Source organism: Nanorana parkeri, unplaced genomic scaffold (assembly GCF_000935625.1).
Source record: "Nanorana parkeri isolate BGI_ZX_2015 unplaced genomic scaffold, ASM93562v1 scaffold828, whole genome shotgun sequence".
NCBI lineage: Eukaryota > Metazoa > Chordata > Amphibia > Anura > Dicroglossidae > Nanorana > Nanorana parkeri.
The window spans coordinates 32,009-40,802 of NW_017307096.1; positions in this window are offsets into that span (position 1 = coordinate 32,009).

Genomic DNA, 8,794 nt, shown 5'->3' on the forward strand with positions numbered 1-8,794 from the left:
AAACACACCCCCCCCCCCCCCCCCCAATAACCTCTCCCTATGGTACCAAGCAGTGTCAATAGTGACATTACTGTCATTGATCCTAACATAAAGTATGCCTAAATAGAAGACAGTTAGCAGGATTATTGTCAGCATAGTCATTGCAATACAAGGGAGTAGTGCTGGGAAGATTCCAGGAAAGAAAGGGCAGTATTGCACAAAATTATAGACTGCGTCACATCTGTGCGTTGTGGTGCTGCAAGACTGGCTGAACAGAGATATAAAAATTGTGGCAAGTAAAAAGGTTCACGGTGTGGATTTAGCTGTTTACCTGAATTTCATTTTTAACACCCTACATAGAAAATAGGCAGCAAGGATCCTTGTCATTTTTACACATGGAAAGTTATAAAGCATGCGATAACCAGTCACAGTGATAATTTGAGACACTGGGATAGGACTGCATAGTTATTACTGGTGTCATATCATGTGAACTTTGCACCAATCTATTGTACTTTGTCATATTTTGTGTATGTGTTTTATCTTATTTGATACATTTTCCCAGGTGCATGTGTCTTATTAGTCACACACTGCTGACATGCTATGGTCAAGCTAGCTCTTGCTCTGCATGGGTCATGTTTTTACCATATATATAAATTTATTATCTAAACAGATTTTGCCCAACATGGGCACATTAAGGAGTTTTCTACATTACAAAATGTATCTTGGTTCAGAAGGGAGTGATGTTATCCACAGGAACTAGTTATCAATACCTACATGCTCTCAGTGACAGAACATCTTTTTGAAATTAGTTGAAAGCTTGAAGGGGTATTTTCATTTCTCAAAGCTTAACACACTCCATCATAGGCATGTGCAGCCTATTGCATTAGGGCATGCACACAGGTATAAACACATATTTTATATACAGGGATGCACCAATTTCAGTTTTTTGGTATCGAGTACTAGTACCGATATTTTTTTTCCGGTACTCGCGGATACCAAATACCGATCCCGGAAGTCGCATTAAGGAAGCCGGGTGCCGTGTAATGACTCGCTGCCCGGCTTCCTGTTTAGCCAGGAATTGTGTAATGACTCGCCGCCCGGCTTCCTGATTAGCCAGGAAGCTGGCTCCATCCACCTGGTGACGAGGAAGCATGGAGCCAGCTTCCTGGCCCTTGAGGAAGTCAGGGGCGAGTCATTACCTTCCATGTGCACCTTGTTTGAAAGCTGGTTATGAGTTGATGAGTGCGTTTGCCATTTGTTTTGCTTTGCTCTAGTCATTACCTGCCCCCCTGCTTCCTGATTGGCCAGGAAGCCAGCTTCATGCTCCCAGGTGACCAGGGAGCATGGAGCCTGCTTCCCAGCCAATCAGGAAGCCAGGCGGCGTGTAATGACTCGCCTCCCAGCTTCCTGATACCGGAAGTTCCAAATACTCGGTATCGACAACCCAGATTCCCATATCTTCAACTGTCCCTTACCTCTTTCAGCAGGGGTGCAGTCATGTGACCACCCGCCCGACTTCTTGATTAAATGGGAAGCTGCAGCAGCGCTCCCTCGCAGCTCCCCAGGCTCCAAGGACTATGGCCATTATGTGAGGAATGTAAGTGGCAAGTGCTGCTGTGCTCTGTATCGCTGAGCCGGTCACAGAGAGATCGTTGTGATCTCTCCACTGGCTCAGTGACTAACAACATGGCACCTGCCATGCTGTTGTTGCACTCGGGGTGATTAGGATCTGCCTAGACACACCCTGCACACCCTATGCGCACGCCTATGCACTCCATAGGAAGTGCACATACCCTACTGAATATTAACATGTGAAATTGTGAAACTCTTTTAGGCCCATCCCAATAAAGATGCACAACCTAGTTCAGCATTGCTCAACGTTTTTTAGTCAAGGCACCCTTTAAAAGTATGCAAAACCTCGAGGAACTCGTCTAAAATGTCATAAATTTAAAAGGTGGACCCCATGCAAGAACACACAAATAAGTGGGTTTCACCCTTCACATCAAGATTTCCCCATTTACTTCAGAGTCACCCTTTGCATCAGTAGCCATCCCTTTACATCAGAAGCCCCCCTTTCATATCACAGCCCCCTTTTATCAGAGTTCCCCTTTTACATCAGTCTTCAACCCCTTCTTTACTATCACAGTCCCACATTGGCAAAAATATTAAGGCACCCCTGAGGAGGCCACATCGAGAGAAAGGCTGACCTAGTTTGCGCAACAATCCCATATATGGGCAAAAGATAAACACGTTTGTAAGCATTTTACAGGTGATGGTGCCAAAACGTTCAATTAGGATACATTCACATGGATACAGAGGTCAGTACAGTGTGAGGGCCCAGTCACACCATATCCAATGTATTCCAGTGCAGTTCCAGCCTGGAACGCACTGGATTGCATAGATCAAGCCGGGCAGCGTTCTGGGGCAGGAAGGGGAGTGTCTGTGCCATTCGGGTCAATGGCACAGAAGACACGCCCCCCTCCCGCAGTGCAATCGCCTGCACTAAAATGCGAGGTACAGGAATGCCCTGCGTTCCGGTGCAGTGCGATCTAAAAAAATGTTGCATGCACTATTTTTTCAGATCGGAATGTGTTATTGGGGCTGGGAGGTGCCATTGAGTCACATGTGTTTGACTCAAACCAAAACTGACAGACTGACAGATACCGCAGGGATGGATGAATGGCCCTGGAGGCAAACCATCTGCATCCAGAGCTACTCATCGGCCCCTGTACACATGGAACTGCTCGGTTGTGGGGGTAAATGTTTACAGAATCTGTCAGCCTGTCATTCATTTCTACAGGCTGCTGGCTGCGGCTGTACGTAAACACCTACGACTCCCGTGGTCTTCCTGGCCGACACATAAATGCACCCATTCTTTACACTGTACTGACTGGTGTGAATGAGGACTTATGAACACATTTGAGTCCCTTTAATTTAAAAGAATCACAATGCATTAGAATTCAAACAGGAACCACACCTACAAAACACATCAATTTATTTCCAATCCATATACAGTATATAAAGAAATGTAACTTTTGACAAATTTATCTTGAATAAGTCAAATGTACAAAATATTAAAAAAAGAAACTTATCTACATGGTTACAAAAATATAATTTGGCAAGTAAATACAAACATACAGATATTGTAAAGACATGCACTGTGTAGGTAGTAAAAACCCCAGCTTGAAAAAATACCATTACGTATTGTACATCATTGTACAGTTTTCCTAGCTGGATGAGCATTGTGTACAGACATTGCTGTGTGAATACTGCTGAGCAGTTCTGATGTGAAGTCCAAAAGCACATCCATAGTGCCTGTTCCACATCAATAACTCATTAGCTAGTGAAGCCAGAATCAGGATGACAGACCTAAAGCCTCCACCATGTAGTACGTTTACAATGGCAGCTCCAGCATTTCTATCCTAACAGGTTCACTTTAAAGTGCACCTGCGCTTTGCCCATGCCGTTAACCCATCCCTCCCCAGCAGAGCATACTCATATTCTCTCCCCTTCAAGTTAGAGATCCCTCTGGGCTAATGACTCTCTCTTCCGCCTCCATGTGACAGCTGGCCAATCACCCAGCATCAGTACTGTCACCCTGGAGGTATTAAAGTGAGTCACATGTTGCCTCCTCCCAGGCATTTCACTTAGCTCCTGGCAGCTGCCTGAAGTGGTAGGGGAAGTTAAGTGTACCTGTTGCCTTGTCTTGCTCGACAAAAGCACATGTTCACATTACCCTGCCCATAGACATTAGATGATTATATCCTCATTGTGCTGAATTGGACAGAACCGGGTGACCAGTAATCTCCCACAGTTGAAAAACCTCTAGGTCATAGCCTTTTAGCTAGGTTGAATGTTAGGGCACTGACATACACGTTCCAGCAATATAAGCAGGTATATTTATGTAACAGGTTGGCAAATAAAACATCACTTTGAGTGTCTGAGGACCAGTTTTAAAACCAATGTTAGAAGAAGTGACATACTCTATGTTGAAGCCCTTATTGGGGTCTTGTGCACATATAGCTTGTACAAAAGCAGTGCATGCAAAAGCATTCGTTGAGCTTTAAACAAGATTTGTTGAAGCCTTTAAAGTACCATGCAGCTCCAGTTGGGAATGTTAAACACAGATCTTAATGGCAGTGCCGACGTAGGCTTTAGCAGTATGTGAAGCTCGTTGAAAGCCTGCTGAAGCCTACTAGCTGCATTGTTTAACCATTTCAGCATCAACCTGTAATACCCAGTCATTACCAGGCCACTTTTCAGTGCTGGGATAGTTTGACTGACAATTACTTGCTCATCCGACAATGTAACCAAATTATTGTAAACCATATTTCTGAGACAGATAGAGCTTTCTTTGGTGGTGTTTAATAATCACAGGATTTTTTTTACTATAAAAACCATCTCCCATATCAAATAAAAATGCCAGGACAGTAACAATATCACCGAAATGACCAGTTTGGAACGTAGGCACCCCAAGGTGATCTAGTTTTTTGGAAATAAAGAAAGTTGCCAGAATTTAGGGGGTTTAAACATGGTCCTTGGTAATGGTGCACCAGATACATTATTGTTGAGGTCATACACAGGTGGAGGAGTAGGGGAAGAGGTTATTGAACAGATCACATACAGTGGGGGGATGGAAATGAAGGGGTTAAAGTGCAGGATAAGGTTTAATATACAGGTCACAGGGACAGGCAGGAGATCATATGTGTCAGAGAGAAGGAGGTGGGTGAAATTGGGAACTTTCTGACAGTCAGTAGAAATGAATGAATCATCAGCTGTTGCTGCACATCTATTCATTCATTCCCCATTCATAAATCACAATGATTCCAATCCTTCCTTTGTTGTAAGGGGAAGGATCAACAATGTCAATAATAGTATTTTTGCATTTTGCTGTGATTGGCTGCCCACAAGGTACCGAGCGGCTCGGATCACTCTTTCTATGTACCAAACCATCCAATGAAGGCTTGATACACAGAAAATAGCAGGTGAAATGGCAGCGTATGAGTCTTTTCTTCAGGGGCGCATATACACATTTGTGGGGAATCAACAGTTCACTGTTCACAAATGTACGCTGGCAGAAAACAGGTTAAAGTGACTACCAGCATTGCCAGTAAAATCTGTGTCTAACATTCCCAAACTAAAATTGAAGAGTTCTTTATAGCAGAACTCCAGTCAAAAATGTATTTAACCCTTTCAGTGGGGCTACCCCCGCAATGCAAGGGTTAACTGCTCGTTTTTGTCTAGATGCTAAAAAAAAAAAAAATTACACTCACCTGAAATGCGGAGTTGGTTGGCTGCTACTCTGGTCCCTGAAGCCTGTCTCCTCCTCTGCTGCAGTGATGGTATGTCCCTCTGTGTCCTCATGTCCTATATACTATGTATAGAATGTGATGACTCAGTATCTTAGATCGTTGTAGCAGAGGGGGAGAGAGACTCCATGGAACGACCTAATAGCAAGCGGGCTCCAAGGATCAGTTTTTTGGGGGGTTTTTTAGCACCTAGACAACAACAAGCACTTAACCCGTGCAATGCGGGGGTAGCCCCACTGAAAGGTTTGAGTACATTTTTGCCCAGTGTTCTGCTTTAAAAGCTGCTGAAAGCTTGCCGTATGCGTGCTGTACACACTGCTGTTCCCGTGTGATACACAATGGGGGGAATTTATCAAAACTGGAGCAGACAAAATGAGGAGCAGCTGTGCGTGGCAACCAATCAGCTTCTATCTTCAGTTTGTCCAGTTAAGATTTGAAAATGAAAGCGAGAAGCTGATTGGTTGCCATGCAGAACTGCTCCAGAATTTGTCTGCTCCAGTTTTGATAAATACAATATATTAATTTCACACATAGGTATATAGCCCACGTATATTCATTGTATAATATGCTGTGAATCCATTAAAACATGTGTTTTAATCTGTGAGCTAGATTCAGATATACGCAGCTATTCTTTGGGGCTGATTTACTAAAAGACTAGAGTCTGTTCACTTAGTAAAGTAGATGTTCACGTAACGTAGAGAATAAGGTAAAGTTGTGTTCACTTTGAATACCCAATCACGTGTAAGGGAAAATTAAAACAGAGGGGTCTTACTTGCACGTGATTGGGTATCTGTAGTAAACACTGCTTCAATGGATTTACTTAGCTAATTAAACAGATACTATATTAAAGAAGAACTCCAGGAGAACGTTCTCTTAACCCTTGCAGTGGGGCTACCCCCGCACTGCAAGGGTTAACTGTTCATTTGTGTCTAGCCTCACCCAGCTGGCTGTTAGAGCGCTCCCACCAGCTTCTCTGCTCCTCCGCTGCAGCATTGGAATCTTCCTCAGGGTCCTCAGGTCTACGCAGTGTATAGATGTGATGATTTATGGGACCCTAAACGGCTGCAGAGGAGGGGGAGAGACACTCCAGGGATCGGTCTATGAACAAGCCGGCTGAGAGCATCAGGTGAGTATAACTTGTTTTTTTTTTTAAACAGCAGTGGTAGCCCCACTGCAAGGGTTATTTATTTTCCTGGAGTTCTTCTTTAAAGTAAGTCTGGGCAAAAAAAAATCAGTGTATCCCTGCAATACATGCAGATTTCCCCATGTTTGGTCACTTTAAAGTACACAAATATACCTGTTGATCCTGCCACAGGTCCATCGAGTTCCTAACCAGTGTTTGAGCTGCCAACGCTGCCACTGCTGCATTAAAATCCCAAGCAGTTTTGCCAGCCATGGCCAGTTCTCTCCTGATGCACTACAAAACAGCTACCTCTACTCATTTCCATAACATATGGGGGATGTGTTCTGTAGCCCAGCAGATGAGAATTGGGCAGGGCCAGGGATTTCTGTGCAGCAGAGGCAGTGTGTCATCAGCTCAAACAGGACATTAGGAGCTCCCTGGATCTGGCAGGTCAACAGTATTTTTTTTGTACTTTAACTGCTTTTAAAGCAACAAAACATGAGGAAACATGCATCAATGGTGTACTGAATATGGTTTTTTTTGCCCAGGACATATACTTGTGAACAAATTCTACTGAAAAAAAAATCAACCCCACTGACTTCAATTCAGTGATGTCACTCACAGAGAAGGTTTCTCACCCTGACGTTTTACTTTGTAAAAGATTATTTGATTTGTTTTATATTTAAGGACGATTATCAAATTTAGTGCATTCAATGTATGCATTTTTTTATTGTTGTACTTTATTCTTAAATGTATACTTCATTCTTTATGTTTAAAAATTGTGGGAAAGAAACACCAGATTTGAACTTACATCTTGGGGGCAAGTTAGTTGGTATGGGCAATGCAGATATTTCTCTTTACTATACCGTATGAATCAGTTTTATGATTCATTGGGGTTTAGCACTGCATTTGAAAAGATTGATGCACAGAGCTCTCACGGAACTCCTGTATCTATAGCAGAATTTCAAACACCTACATGAAAGCTCAGCACAGAATGTTACTGCATATGCATAACAGCATTTGTTCAGTACAGAATGCAATTTAAGCTTTCCTACACAATAGCCATGGTATCAAGTTATGTCTATCCAGATGTGCATGGCATAGACAGTAAAGGGTAGCTGTATTTGACCATCCAAAAGGTATCTTTTCCAGCTGCTGGGCCCCTAGACTGAAGGCAACTGCTTGTATGCAGCCTGCTGTATACACCTCTTGTACTGATATATCCAGAATATAACAATAGGGAGCCTACAAGGATTTCTAACTCATCTGATTGCTATTCCCTCAAAATGCCATGGCCTTGGTTGATTTGCAGGTGCCTCAGACATTAGATCACCTTCTGATCCAGCCAGGGTATAAATGGAAAGAAAAAATCATAAGCTGCCCATACACCTTACAACCATGCATGACTTTGGTTGTGCGATGGTTGTAAGGTAATTAAAATTTCGTACGATCTGCCCATCTTGGACAGGCAGATCGTACTTGCGATCATCGCAAGCCCGCCCCGCTGAGGGGAGGGCTTCTGATGATTGCAGTGCTGAGCAGGCCCGTGCGGCATTCGTCTCCCGACCATGCCACCAACCAGCCGAACATCGTACAACTTTCGGCAGGTTTTTCAAGCGTGCTCGGAAGACGAATGTCGTGTGACTGTACAGTAGAAGAGGTCGCACGCTGCCCATACACCTGGCGATTATCGTACGATAATCGCCAAGTGTATGGGCACCTTTATACATGAATAATTAAAATGAGTGTTACATGCCAAATGCAATGTAAAATGATAATAAATACGTCGGTGACATATACTGCAGTATTGCATAAAAGATTTGTGATGGTGGAAAAAAACAATTTGTGCCATAAAATGAAAATACTGGCCTTGTAACATGACATGATGATGCATGAAATACTGTATTTGTGTCTACTGTATGTAAAGTCTGTATAATTACATGGGACATTATACAAAAACATGGTAAGATGACCTCCATCTATTTAATATTATCTAGCCCATTCCATGGTGTAAGGATAAGAAACAAAAGACTGTAAGGAATAGCAAGCAATCAGCATTCATCTCTTAATGATTTTAGTTCAGTAAAATAATATCTCATTAGTTGCTACCAATGTTACTAAACTTTGCATATTATCACTGCTGCCGTTATTGCTTTAATAAATCCCACATACTAGGTAGGTACCGTTCTGGGGAGTGCTACATTTTGCCATATATCATTTGGGCAGCCCAAGCCTGTTCACTAATCCTATTTAAAGTAAACTTTACCTGAATTAAAACAAAACATTAAGCTGAACTGGCATATAGTAAGCACGATGACATGGTAGACCTTGCACTCCATGTTGCTAGAATACTTTTGTTAATGTCACCAAAATACCCTGATAG